The following is a 14,417-nucleotide window of genomic DNA, read 5'->3' as shown; positions in this document are numbered from 1 at the left end:
CAGCATAATACAGGCCCTTCAGCCCACAATGTTGTGCCGAACATGTACTTACTTTAGAAAATACCTAGGGTTATCCATAGCTCTCTATTTTTCTAAGCTCCATGTGCTATCCAGGAGTCTCTTACAAGGCCCTATCGTATCCATCTCCACCAGCGTCGCCAGCAGCCTATTCCACGCACTCACCACTCGCGGCATAAAGCCTACCCCTGACATCTCCTTTGTACCTACTGCCAAGCACCTTAAAACTGTGCTCTTTTGTATTAACCATTTCAAACCTGGGAAAAAGCCACACTAACCACACGATCAATGCCCTTCATCATCTTGTACACCTCTATCAGGTCACCTCTCATCCTCCACCACTCTAAGGAGAAAAGGCCAAGTTTGCTCAACCTATTCTCATCAGGCATGCTCCCCAATCCAGGCAACATCCTTGTAAATCTACTCTGCACCCTTTCTATGGTTTCCACATCCTTCCTAGGTGACTAGTACTCCAAGTGGGGTCTGAACAGGGTCCTATATGGCTGTAGGACGTATGACTGGAAAGGAAGAGGGCAGAAGCCAGATTAAAGCTCAAAGTACATTTATTATCAAAGTATGTACACTGTATACAACTTTGAGATTTGTGTCCTTACAGGCAGCATCAAAACAAAGCAAACTATTAGAACCCATTAAAAAAACAGAAACCATCAAGCATACAATTTGGAGCAAAAAAAAACAAATTATTCAAACAATAAAAATAAGCAAATAACATTCAGAACTGAAGTTTATGAACATGAGTCCACAGCCACAAAGCCAGTCATCACTGCAGCTGATTCCAGAGCCCGTTAGCTGCAGGTCACAGCCTCAGTTCAGCGCAGAGCTGAGTAAACCTCGCGAAGCAGCGAGCCGAACTAGCCTGACTCCAGCCCTAATGCTCTGACTTTTCAAAATTCTCTTGATCTTCTGCAGACCTGGAAAACCAGAATAATGCACACAAGATGGTGGAGGAACTCAAAAGCATCTATGGATATAACAAAAGAGTTGGCATTTTGGGCCAATGAAAGGTCTCGGCCTGAAATGTTGACTTCTTATTCCTTTCCATAGATGCTGCCTGACTTGCTGAGTTTCTCCAGCATTTACTGTATGCTCCAGTTTGAAACACTTTTTTTCAACCGAGGGCATATACAGTAAGAGAAGCAGATTTTTATATTTGCTTATTATCCAAAGATGGGATTGCATTGATACCTGTGTTAATCTGCTGTCCTTTGAATATTTTTACATTCTGCCTCATGGACTGTGATATCCATTGCATAAAGGACCTTCTCTTCTGAATGCAAAAAGCATTGCTGATAGAGCTTTTGTCTTTCTGAGTCACGCTGCATTACAAATTCACTTTTGGCACTTGCCTGCTGTACACCTACAAGAAGTAGTGGATATGGCCTAGTCTATCACAGGTCAAGCCCGATCCAGCTTTGAGCACACTTACACAAAACGTTGTCACAGGAAAGCAGCACCCATTATCAGGGACCCCCACCACACAGGCCATGCTCTCTTCTCAATGTTGCCATCAGGAAGGAGGTACAGGAGCCTCAAGGCACACACTACCAGGTTCAGGAACAGTTATTACCCCTCAACCATCAGGCTGTTGAAACAGTGGGGGTAACTTCTCTCAGTTTCACTTGTCCCATCACTGAAATGTTCCCACGACCAATGGATTTACTTTCAAGGGCTCTTTATCTAATATTCCCAATATCTATTGCTTATTTATTAATTATTATTTCTTTCTGTTTGTATTTGCACAGTTTGTTGTCTTCTTCACTCTGGTTGAATATCGAAGTTGGGTGGTCTTTCATTGATTTTGTTATGGTTATTGTTCTATAGATCTATTGAGTATGCCCTCAATTAAATAAATCTCAGGGTTGTATATGGTGCCATGTATGTACTTTAATAATAAATTTACTTTGGATTTTTATACCACTGGGAAATCCCTATTCGTTCTCACCAGGACAGGAGAAATTAATGTGTCAAGCTGTCCTTCTCTGAGAAGGCCCTTATCTATCTATCTATCTATCTATTTAATTAGGAGAGCTGTAAATGCATTTCCTTCCCACCCTGGCCTTCACCTTCATCTCCCCAAATACGGATCAACTGCACTCTCTGGAACAAAGTACTTTTCAGCTCAGGTAAGTGAATCAGGAAATCCTCATGAGCTTTAAACTCTGACTTCTCACCGTGACATCACTGGCAGGACCAGCCTTCCCAAGTCCGAATGTTGCCTTCTCCTGGTGCAATTCTCCACAGCTCACCAGGTCACCTCTTTCAGCCACAGCAGCTAAGTTATTAACTGCAAAAAGCAAAATACTGCAGTTGCTTGAAATCTGAAATAATAACAGAAAATGCTGGAGATATCCGGGCATCATCAGAGGAGAAAGAAAGAGTGTTAACATCTCAGCCCATGAGCTTCCATCTGCCAACGGATGATGCAGCATTAGGGAGACACAAGAGAGTGCAGATGCTGGAATCTGGAGCCACAAGCAAGCTGTTGAAGAAATTCAGCAGGTCAAGCATCACCTAGAGTCATAGAAAAGTACAGCATAGAAACCAGCCCTTTGACCCAGCTAATCCATGCCGAGCCATTTAAACTGCCTATTGTAATCGACCTGCACCGTGACCATAGCTGTCATATCTCTGCCTTCCACATACACATACAAACTTCTCTTAAATATTGAAATCGAGCTCGCATGCACCACTTGCACTGGCAGCTCATTCCACACTCTCACCACCCTCTGAATGAAGACGTTTTCCCTCAAGTTCCCCTTGAAAGTTTCACCCGTCACCCTTAATCTATGACCTCTGGTTGTAGTCCCACCCAACCTCAGTGGAAAAAGCCTGCTTGCATTTACCCTGTTTATACTCCTCATAAGTTTGTATACCGCTATCAAATCTCCTCTCAATCTTTTATATTCCATGGGATAAAGTCCCAGCCTATTCAATTTTTCTTTAAAACTCAGGCCCTCCAGACCCGCCAACATCTCTGTACTTTGTCTTACTTTTTCTCCAGAACTTTATCTGGTGTTGAGAAGATTCAGAGCACTCTGCCTTAAAACAGCTTTAAATGATCAGAAACAGGTTTAATATCTCTGGCATGTGTCTTGTGATTTGTAAGTCTGCAGCAGCAGTACATAATTTTTAAAAAAACTATAAATTATAAGAAGAAATATATTAAAAACAAATAAGTTCTGCAAAAGAGACAACAAGCAAAAAAATACTGAGGTATTGTACTTGGTTTCATTGTCCATTCCAAAATGAACCCATTTATTTACTTCAATTCTTTGCGTGATTTGTTTTGTTTAAATTCTCTGCTCAGTGGGTGTTTGACGGTTTTCCCTTTTTTATTAGGGGTTCTCTCGGGTTTCTCTGCTTTGTGGCTGCCTGTAAGGAGACAAATCTCGAAGCTGTATAATGCATACATACTTTGATGATAAATGTACTTTGAACTTTGATGGTGGAGAAGAAGGAGCTGTTCCTGAAATGTTGATTAGGTGCCTTCAGGCTCCTGTACCTCCTCCTTGATGGTAGCAATGATTCAGATAATGCCTATTTTTATGTACACATCACCAATCTTTCCTCCTGGCACGTTCCCATAAAGGAGAAATGGAATTGTTGATGTTTTGGTTTGAAATCTTGCATGAGGAATGGCCTGGGGTGTTTCCTTTAACATTTAATGGTCAGGTTTTGGGGCGCCACAGTACCATTGGTTAGCATAACAGGTTACAGTGACAGCAATCCGGGTTCAATTTCTGCCATTGTATGTAAGGAGCTTGTTACATTCCTCCTGTGACTGTGTAGGTTTCCTCCAGTTTCTCTGTTTTCCCCTTACTACCCATAGATTAGTAGGTGAATTGGTCAATGTAAACTGTCCTGTTATTAGCCTAGGTCAGTGATTCCCAACAGGAGTAGCAACTTGTCCTAAGAGGGCACTAGGGGAATTAGAAGTCATCAGAGAGTTGTTCCGGATCCTTGGGGGGGCGGGTAGCGGTAAGCAACACCCTAATTTGAGGCATGAGACCTGACCGACCATGCCAACTCACTGCCATCATCAACGGCCAACGGGTATTCCCAGTTTGTGTTAATTTGTTTAATTTTAATTTAGCCCTGTTAGTGATCCCTATGAGTCTGAAAGTGGTGAAGCCTTGAATTCTAATCCTGCTAAGAAACAGCAACAACAGAAAGTACATCAATACAATGTTACAACCCTGGAGTACGGTTTTATTCTGTTCCCGTCAGATTAGCAACATCCCATGTGTCTTATTTGTAATACTGTTCCGTCTAATGAAGCTATAAAACCACAAGATTGCAGGAACACTTTTAGTAAAAGACACCCTGAAAAGGCTACTTATGGTATTACTCAATTCCAGAAGATGAAAGAAGCATTTGAAAAATGTTGTACACTCGAGCCATTTGCCAAGAAAGCTAAAAAAGACCTGGATAGATGTCTTATTGCTTCTTATAACATTTCTAAAATGATAGCAAAGTGTGGACAATTTCATACAACTGATGAAAGATTAATAATGCCTGCTGTATCAGAAGTGCTCACCATTGTTCTCAAAATGGACACTAGTATTTTAATATCAATTCCTCTGAGTAATAACTCTGCAGCTTATCATATTAACGAAATCAGTGAAGACATTGAGTATCAACTATGCACAGAGCCACAAAAACAGAATTTGGGATACAGTTGGCTGAGTCAACTGTGTGAGACAATGAAACATTACTAATGGTATAGAAACATAGAAACATAGAAAACCCACAGCACAATACAGGCCCTTCGGCCCACAAAGCTGTGCCGAAAATGTCCCTACCTTAGAAATTACTAGGCTTACCTCTAGTTTTCTAAGCTCCATGTACCTATCCAAAAGTCTCTTAAAAGACCCTATCGCATCCACTTCCACCACCGTTGCCGGCAGCCCATTCCACGCACTCACCACTCTCTGAGTAAAAAACTTACCCCTGACATCTCCTCTGTACCTAGTCCCAAACACCTTAAACCTGTGTCCTCTTATGGCAACCATTTCAGCCCTGGGAAAAAGCCTCCGACTATGCACACGATCAATGCCTCTCATCATCTTGTACACCTCTATCAGGCCACCTCTCATCCTCCACGCTCCAAGGAGAAAAGGCCGAGTTCACTCAACCTATTCTCATAAGGCATTCTCCCCAATCCAGGCAACATCCTTGTAAATCTCCTCTGCATCCTTTCTATGTCTTCCACATGTACAGTTTATCAAAAATGGAAAAGCTTATGAAGAGATTCTCTTTTGTTAAAAAGTTAAAAACAAATATCGACGGAGAATCAATCTATGATGAGCTCAAAATGGATATTGAGGATACAAATATTCCAATTAGGAACATGACTTTTTGTGCAACAGATGAAGTACCATATATGACAGGTCATCATGCTGGTTTAGTGGCATTTATGAAAAAAGAAATTCCAATTCTGTTTGCAATCTATTGTGTAATTCATCGCCAACATCTCAGAAGCAAAAATTTCAGCCAGTGACTTTTTTCAAACATTACTCTTGTAATGTCTGCAATCAACAAATTTAAAGCTCATCCATTAAATGGCAGAATATTTCACCAGCTATGCTAAGATAATGATGAAGACTTTGAATGCATGCTTCTTCACCATAAAGTGTGTTGGCGGTTAAAAGGCTGCTGATTAAGACATTTCTTTGATCTTTTTGACAACGTGGCTCAATTCTTGCTCAATATCAACAAGAGATAGGGAAACAAGATTGAACTACCTGGAGATCAGGCAAACATAGCTGATCTGTATGACAACATGAATATTCTAAGTATGAAGCTACAGAGAGAGAATTTCAATTAAATCCATGCAAAAAGTGCAGTGTCCACTTTTATCAAAAAATTGGAAATATATAAGCAAAACATTGAGAGAAGAATGTTCTCACAGTTTCCCTGCATGGAAAGCATAGCACTCTCAGATCACAAATGGTGATCTGCAAGAGTACTGCTTATAGTCACTGAAGAAGGATTTTCAGAGTCGATTCAAGGATTTGAAGATCTGGAAATCCCAGACTGGGAAATTAACCCATTTCTTTGCAAGGTGGAAGAACAGGAAGAGAGCAAAAATGATTTTCAAATATGTCAGGTTTTGTGATAGGTGGCTACACTGTCATGATAGACAAGTTTTTACACTATGGGGGCATTGGAAAGTATATTTTCCCTAAGAGGGGCATTGGCAAGTATGAAGGTGCTTTGAGGGGGCGGTGTTGGGCTAAAAAAGTTTGAGAAACATTGGGCCATGGTTAAATTAGGGGATTGTTGGGTACTGTGGCTTAAAGAGCCGGAAGGGCCCGTTTGTTAAGGATCTGGCCTGAATACTGGGTCGAAGGGCCTCTGCTGATAGCTTTGGATCATGACAGTCTTTAATTTCTATTTTCTTTCACCTGGCCATGTGGGTTCTGGCCCAGCCCCTTTCCTTTTTGGACTTCCTCCAATTACCTGTTTGTCTCCTCATTTGCACCCACCTGTTTCTAATTTTCACTCATTACCCTGCCATTTAAACCCCACCTTGAGTAGCATTCTCTGCCAGGAGGTAAGAGAGGAGAGTGGACCGGAGGCTGGCTGAGTTGGCTTGACTGGAAGCTGGCTGTGTTTTGCTTGATGTGTGAATGTGGTTTGGAACCTGTTGAGGGAAAGAGAGTGGGGAAGGAATGGAAATTGCTGGGAGGAGGTCGTGTGGGTCCGGTAATGGCGGACAAGATAAGAGGTGGGGTTGAGGGAAAGAAAGTGGAGAAGGAGAGGGATAGAGACTTGGGATCAGAGGTAGGCAGCTGGGGAGAGGTGGATTATTGTGAAGGGAGAAATAAAGGGAATGAGGAGGTAGTGAGGGGTCGGATGAATAAAAACCAAGACAAAGAGAATAAAAGAATAAGAAATGATAGTGGAGAAAGCTCTGAAAGTGAGGAAGATGAACAAGCTCAGAGAGGAGATGTTGTCATAATTAGGTTTAATGAGAAGGCTCAGGGACATATGAAGAAAATTAACCTGTTTGTGCTAACAACAACTCTGACAAATAAGGTGGGGGAAAAAATAGTATTTGCAAAAGTCCTTAATGATGGCAACTTATTGGTAAGATGTGTGAATGAGGAACAACTTGAGAAAGCACTCAAGCTAAAAGAGATAAGAAAATGCAAGGTGGAATACACTGGGAGGGTGGGAGCACAAAACAGTGGTTGTAAAGGAGTGATCATGGGGATACCAATGAGTATAAATATGGAGGAGATAAAGAGGAATATCAAAGGAGGGAAGTAATGAATGTTTAAAGACTGAAAACAACAAAGGAGGGAGTGAAAAAGGAAAGTGAATCTGTATTGATTGAATTTGAAGAAGAAAGAGTGCCAAGGAAGGTGTTCCTGGGTTTCATGAGTTACCCAGTAAGGGTGTATGTGCCAAAGCCATTGAGGTGCTATAATTGTCAAAAGGTTTGGACACGTGGCTAAAAACTGTAAAAGGCAGAGGACATGTGCTAGATGTGGGGGTGATCATAAATATGGAAAGTGCGGAACAGGAGTTCAACCAAAATGCTGCAATTGTGGAGGAGCTCATAATGTTGCATATAGTGGGTGTGAGGTTGTCAGACGGGAGACTAAAATTCAAGAAATAAGAGTGAAAAGAAAGATCACTTATGCAGAAGCTGTAAGAATGTCAAGAGAACAGAATAATGCTCCTAATGAACAGGGAGCAATAGGGATACGAGAGATGCAACAAAGAACAAATGACAGGATTTATGTAGCCAAAAAGGCTATAGTAACATTCATTGCAGGAGTGATTAATAGTACGGCTGAGGTAAAGTCAAAAAGTGATGAAATTCAGCTGGTGGTAAAAGCAGCAGTAAACCATTTAGGGTTAGTAGGACTGACATGGGAGGAAGTGAGGGAGAACCTCAGTAATCAGTCAAGCCAGGAAGTGTCATGTGTTGGTTAATACTAATTATGGTGATTCTTTTACAATGGAATGCAAGGAGCTTACTGGCCAATAGCCAGGAATTCAAGCACTTTATTAAAGAAATGGTTGTAAAACCGGATGTAGTGTATATTCAGGAAACTTGGTTAAAATCAACTTTAGACTTTGTGGTATATGGGTATACAATGATAAGGAAAGATAGAAATCTAGGGGGAGGAGGGAGTTGTGCTATGTTAATCAAGCAAGGTATACCATATAGGGTACTGGAAAAAGGAGATGATCAGGAATACATAGTGGTGGAAGTGTGGGAGAGAGGGGAGGGAGTGGTTATAATTAACTACTACAATCCATGTAAAAGGTTGGATTTGGACAGCCTATTAAAGATACAAGGACAAAACAGACATAAAGTAGTGTGGTGTGCAGATTTCAATGCTCATAGCACAATATGGGGGGATCAGATTACAGATCCAAATGGAAAGGTAATTGAAGATTTGATGGAAGAAAGGGATTTGGTGTGTATGAATGATGGTAGCAGCACAAGGATAGATATAACAACAGGAACTGAGTCAGTGTTAGATATTACGTTAGTGTCTAATACCTTGGCTGGCATTAGTAACTGGGGAGTTTGGACTGCTTCAACAGTAGGCAGTGATCACTACCCAGTTTTGTGTTCAGTGGGTGAAAGAGTTGAAGTAAGACCAGGTGGCGGAACCCCAAAATGGGTGTTTGAAAAAGCTGATTGGGGTAAGTTCCAGAAGTTGAGTGAAGAAGAGTTGATAAAGATTGATATTTCTGGAAATGTAGATGAATTAAACAGTCAGGTGACTTCAGCAATTATCATGGCAGCAGAAGGATCTATACCTAGGAGTAAAAATAGGATGAATAGAAAACTGGTACCATGGTGGACAGAGGAATGTTGTCAGGCTGTAAAAAACAGAAATAGAGCATTCAGGCTAGTTAAAAGAACCCATAATATGCAGCATTTGGTTCAATATAAGAAAGCACAGGCAGTGGTGAGAAGAACTATACATCAAGCTAAAAGGGCAAGTTGGAGGAGTTTTTGCGACAAAGTAGGAAGAACAACACCTGTGGGAGAGATATGGGGAATGATTAAGAGGATGGGAGGAGATAGAAGGGAATGGGAATATCCAGTAATGATATCTGAGGAGGAAGCTGCAGTCTCCAGTAGGGATAAGGCTGAGGTCATGGCCAAGTCATTTGTACTGATACACAGTTCAGAAAATTTGTCTGAAGAAGGGAGAAGAAGAAGGGAAAGAATAATGAGCCAACACCCAGGTGTGTTAAGCAGGAGGGAAGGAACAGATGATATAATTGATGATCCATTTACATTAGCAGAAATGGTGAAAGCAATAAAGAGATCAAGACCAACCTCCCCAGGGAAAGATCTGATATGCTCTGTGATGCTAAAAAAATCTAGGAGAAGGAGCACTCTTGAAGTTGCTGCATTTTTTTAACAGAATGTGGGAGGAGGGAAGATTACCAAGTGCATGGAAAGAAGCAGTACTAATTCCAATAAGGAAGCCTGGCAAGGATCTGTCAAAACCCACTAGCTACAGACCAATTGCATTAACATCAAGTATATGTAAGATAATGGAAAGGATGATAACAGAAAGGTTATCATATGAGCTTGAGAAAAGGGGAATGCTGGCAAGTTATCAGAGTGGTTTTAGAAAGGGAAGGAATTCCATGGACTCAGTGATTATGTTAGAGACTGAAATAAGGAAGGCCCAGGCAAATAGAGAGTCAGTAGTGGCAGTGTTCTTCGACATTGAAAAAGCCTATGATATGATGTGGAAGGAAGGATTATTAATTAAACTGCACAAGATGGGGGTTGGTGGGAGAGTTTTTAATTGGATTAAAGATTTTTTGTTTGGTAGAAAAATTCAAGTTCGGATTGGATCAGAATTATCAAAACAGTACATAGTGAAAAATGGCACACCTCAAGGTAGTGTGATTAGCCCGTTACTTTTCATCATTACGATCAATGATGTCTTCACAAAGGTACCAGTGGATATAGGTAGGTCACTGTTTGCGGATGATGGGGCCTTGTGGAAAAGAGGCAGGAACATGGACCATATAATCAGGAAACTACAAGAAGCAATTGATGAAGTGGTGGAGTGGGGTTATGATTGGGGATGTAGATTTTCAGTAGACAAAACTCAAACTGTATTTTTTCCAGGAAAAGAATTGAGGTAGGGAAGAAGTTAAGGATGAATGGGGTTGAATTAGAAAGGGTTGCATCATTTAAATTTCTGGGAGTTATATTTGATTCACGATTAACATGGGCAGACCATATCAGGAAAGTTGAGGAGAAATGTAAAAAAGTAATAAATGTGATGAGATTTTTGACTGGTAGGGAATGGGGAGCAAGTTGTTCAGCTTTGAAGAGAATGTATGTGGCTTTAGTAAGATCTGTATTGGATTATGGAAATATAGTATATGGATCAGCAGCTAGGTCTCTTATAAGGAAACTGGATGTGATTCAGGCTCAGGCCTTGAGAGTGTGCAGTGGGGCTTTTAAAACCTCACCAGTGTCAGCACTACAGGTAGAAATGGGAATAATGCCTTTGGAACTAAGAAGGATGCAACTGATGGCAAACTACTGGGCTAATTTGCAGGGGCACAATGATTCTCACCCGACTAAAGGAGTGTTGCAGGAGTGCTGGGAAAATGGGAGGTTTCAGAGGGATACCTTTAGTCGGGTAGGGAATGATATTGCGAAAGAATGTGGAGTATTTGATCTGAGGATAAGTCCTTCAGTAGTTTATCCGGTTGTAGCTCCATGGAAGCTTGTATGGCCTGACATAGACTGGGATTTGTTAGAGGTAAAAAGGAAAGAAAGATATAAAGCAGATTTGGTAAATGCATTTAACTGTCATGTGATGGAAAAGTATAGTGATTATACTCACATTTATACAGATGGTGCGAAGGAACCTGAAACAGGAGTGACAGGGTTTGGGGTGGTAATACCAGCAAAAGAAATTGGAATCAGCAGAAGAACATCTAATCAGTTAGGGGTGTTTACAGTGGAGATGCTAGCAGTGTTGGTTGCATTGCAATGGGTGCAGAAAGCCAGACAAGCCAAAGCATTTTTATGTTCAGATTCATTCTCAGTTCTAGCAAGTTTAAGGTCTTTTCACACAAACAGTCGGCAAGATGTACTTTATGAAGTCCTTCAGTTAGTTATAAGAATTGCAAATCAGGGAGGTCAGGTAAAATTTCTATGGGTTCCAGCACAGGTAGGGGTGAAGGGGAATGAGAGGGTGGATGAGTTGGCAAAGAGGGCGTTAAAGAAAGAAAATGTGGAAATGCACATTAGTATCAGTAAAGCAGAGGTTAAGTGTGTAATCTGGGAAAAAGTCAACCGAATGTGGCAAGAAAGATGGGACAGGGAGGGGAAAGGGAGGCATTTATATCAAATACAAAAGAGTGTTGCAGTTACTAGGGTAGGTAATGGAAACAGAAGAGAGGAAATTGTGTGGACTAGATTAAGACTGGGGCACTGTGCATTAAACAAAACATTGAAAATGATAGGGAAACACCAGACAGGATTATGTGAGGGATGTCAGGAAGAGGAGTCAGTAGAACATGTAGTTTTGTGTTGCAGGAAGTATGGGATACAGAGAGAGATGATGAGAAATAAATTAAGGGAGTTGGGGATGCAGGAATTCACATTAAAAGGGTTGCTGGGCATGGGTGAGAGAGCACAAGTCCGGGTATTTTTGGCGTTTTTAAGGGGTACAGGGGTTTTTTATAGAATATGATGAATAAACAGGAATAGGATACTAGGATGGTCAAAGATGGGTGTGCGATCGGGTGAAGGGATTTAGAATGTATGTCTAGTGCACATTCTGGAGCAGAGGCTGGCGGTAATGCACCATTAAGCTGGATGCCAACCACCGTAAAACAAGATACAGACAGACAGGCATTCTCTGCCAGTTCGTTCCAATTCTGACCTGTGTCGTTCTAGCCTGTCATTGTGACTTCTGCCAACCGATTTTGCCTGATTCTGTGTTTTGGATTTTGCCTGTTCTTGGACCTGATTTTTGCCTGTATGCTCTGGATTGTCTGCCCTCGCCTGACTGCCTTGGTAAGACCTCTGCCTGCCATTTCGGATTCGTGCCTGCCTTCTGTTTTTGAAAGACTGTCGCCTTTGTGCTCCCTAATAGAATCCTGGTGAAAAAGTATTCATTGGTCTGCACTTGAGTCCCACTGAAACCCAACACTGTTCCACATCTTATCTCAATCAATAAATAACTAAACAATGCTGTATGCTTGAGTTTGCTCGGGGTGCTCCAGTTCTCCCCCACCCCCCTCTTTCCAAACATGTACTGGTTAGTAGGTTCACTGGTCACGTAGGAGTAATTTGGTGGTGTGGGCTTGTTAGGCTGGATAGGCCTGTTACCATGCTGCAGCTCTAAATAAAATAAATAAATTTATTTCAAGTGAATATAAATTATATGTTGCTTCCTCTTTCATTTATGCAACATTATTTTAAACATTGACTATAGTTAAGGAAGACAGCTTGGCCATTAAATCTATGTTGTACTTCTGTTGATCTATGGAGATTCTAGCCTGTCTGAACTAGTCCCTGTCACAAACACCACCCACATTAAAACCTGACCACAGCCCATGCCTTATTGTTGGAATGCAAAGGGGACACGAGGCTGCAGATGCTGGAATTCTGAGCAACAAGTGATCTGCTGGAGGAACTCAGTGGGCCGAGCAGTATCTGCGAGAGGAAAGGGAGTGTCAAAACCCTGCATCAGGATTGACCCAAAACGTCAACAATTCCTTTCCTCCCACAGATGACATTTGACCCCCTGAGTTTCTCTGGTTCTCTGGTATGTTATATGGTAAACTGAGTAAACAACGATACAAAGCAAAAATGCGACAGCTCTGGAGAAAGTCCAATGCAAGATCTAAATTATTAACTCCATGTCTCTCTCCATAGATGGTGTCTAATTTGCTAAGTGTTTCCAGCATTTTTTTTTAAAGCTTCACAGAATAATTTTTTTTGGGCAGGATGTTTCAAATGAATTCAAACACCACAACATATCAAACAAAAGTACTTGTATATACAGATTAAAGCCCAAGCCAGCAGCATTATCTTTTACAATATGGGAAGCAATGGATCATTTTGCTGACATTTGGAAGATTTAAAAGGACAATTTAGTTATCATTTCTGTATATTCTAATCTTTTCTCTCCCTTTGTCTCTGAGAATTACTTGTAGTCTAACAAAGGTCACATATGATCTTTCTGATAAATTTCTTTGGGGCGCTAATTGAGTTATGTCATTTAGTTTAATCATCATTTTAATTTCCACTGCCCCCTCCAGTTGTACTTGGATATTGCTATACAGGTAGTAAGAACTACGTATTCCCTCTTGGGTGTCTAATTATGGGGCTTGATGGGGTTGGTGTGGAATTTATGCTTTCTTTCATTGGGATGTCTAAAATCAAGAGAAAGGTTTCAGCCTGAATTTATTTCTGTAACTGCTACCTGACCTCCTGAGTTCCGCTAGTATTTTGTGTCTGTTGCTTTAGATTTAAGGTCGTTTAATGCCATTTCCAGTGTAGAGAAGAATAAAATAATTGTTACTCTGCATCAACCAAAACAAAGTAAGATAAAGAATACAATTATAAAAATAACAATAAATATATATACATTAGATAGCTTTGATAATAGATTCACAAACACAAGGAAATCTGCAGATGCTGGAATTTCAAGCAACACACATAAAAGTTGCTGGTGAATGCAGCAGGCTAGGCAGCATCCGAGGCCTGGAGACCTCGGCCTGAAATTTCGACTGTACCTCTTCCTACAGATGCTGCCTGGCCTGCTGTGTTCACCAGCAACTTTGATAATAGATTGATTGTTTGTCCATGAGGTGACACAAGGCACAGGAGTGTCTGTACAAATGGTGATTCTGACAGAAAATTATGAAGTAGTGGTGGTGAGAGGTGTGGGGGGGGGTGTTGAATTAGAGGGTGGGAGTGCTGAGCAGCATTACTGCTTGGGAAAAGTGATCACAATCTCAAGATAGCCATTCAGCATGGAGATGAAAACATTTTTTTTCTTTTGCCCTGAGAGGGCTAAATCGCTGGTCTTACCTACCTAACAAGCCTTTAGAGACTTATTCAAGACAGACCCAGCTTTTTCAGATATGAGGTGAACATATGGGGATGATGTAGGAAAGTGGCTCTGAGGAGGGAAATTAGCCTTGATTTACTGATCGCAAAGCAGATAAGTAGGTCAGATGGCCTACTGCAGCTCTGTGTCCTGTGTTTTCCTCTGTTCACGATGAAAGCCCTGTCAGAGGAGGTGGGTGTAACTAAGTTACTTCTGATCTTGGTCATGTCTTGTCACGGTAGCGTAGTGGTAGCGAAGGTGACCCCAATTCATTTCCTGCCGCTGCTTGTCAGAAGT

Source organism: Mobula hypostoma, chromosome 1, assembly GCF_963921235.1.
Source record: "Mobula hypostoma chromosome 1, sMobHyp1.1, whole genome shotgun sequence".
Lineage (NCBI taxonomy): Eukaryota > Metazoa > Chordata > Chondrichthyes > Myliobatiformes > Myliobatidae > Mobula > Mobula hypostoma.
This window is presented reverse-complemented; position numbering follows the sequence as displayed.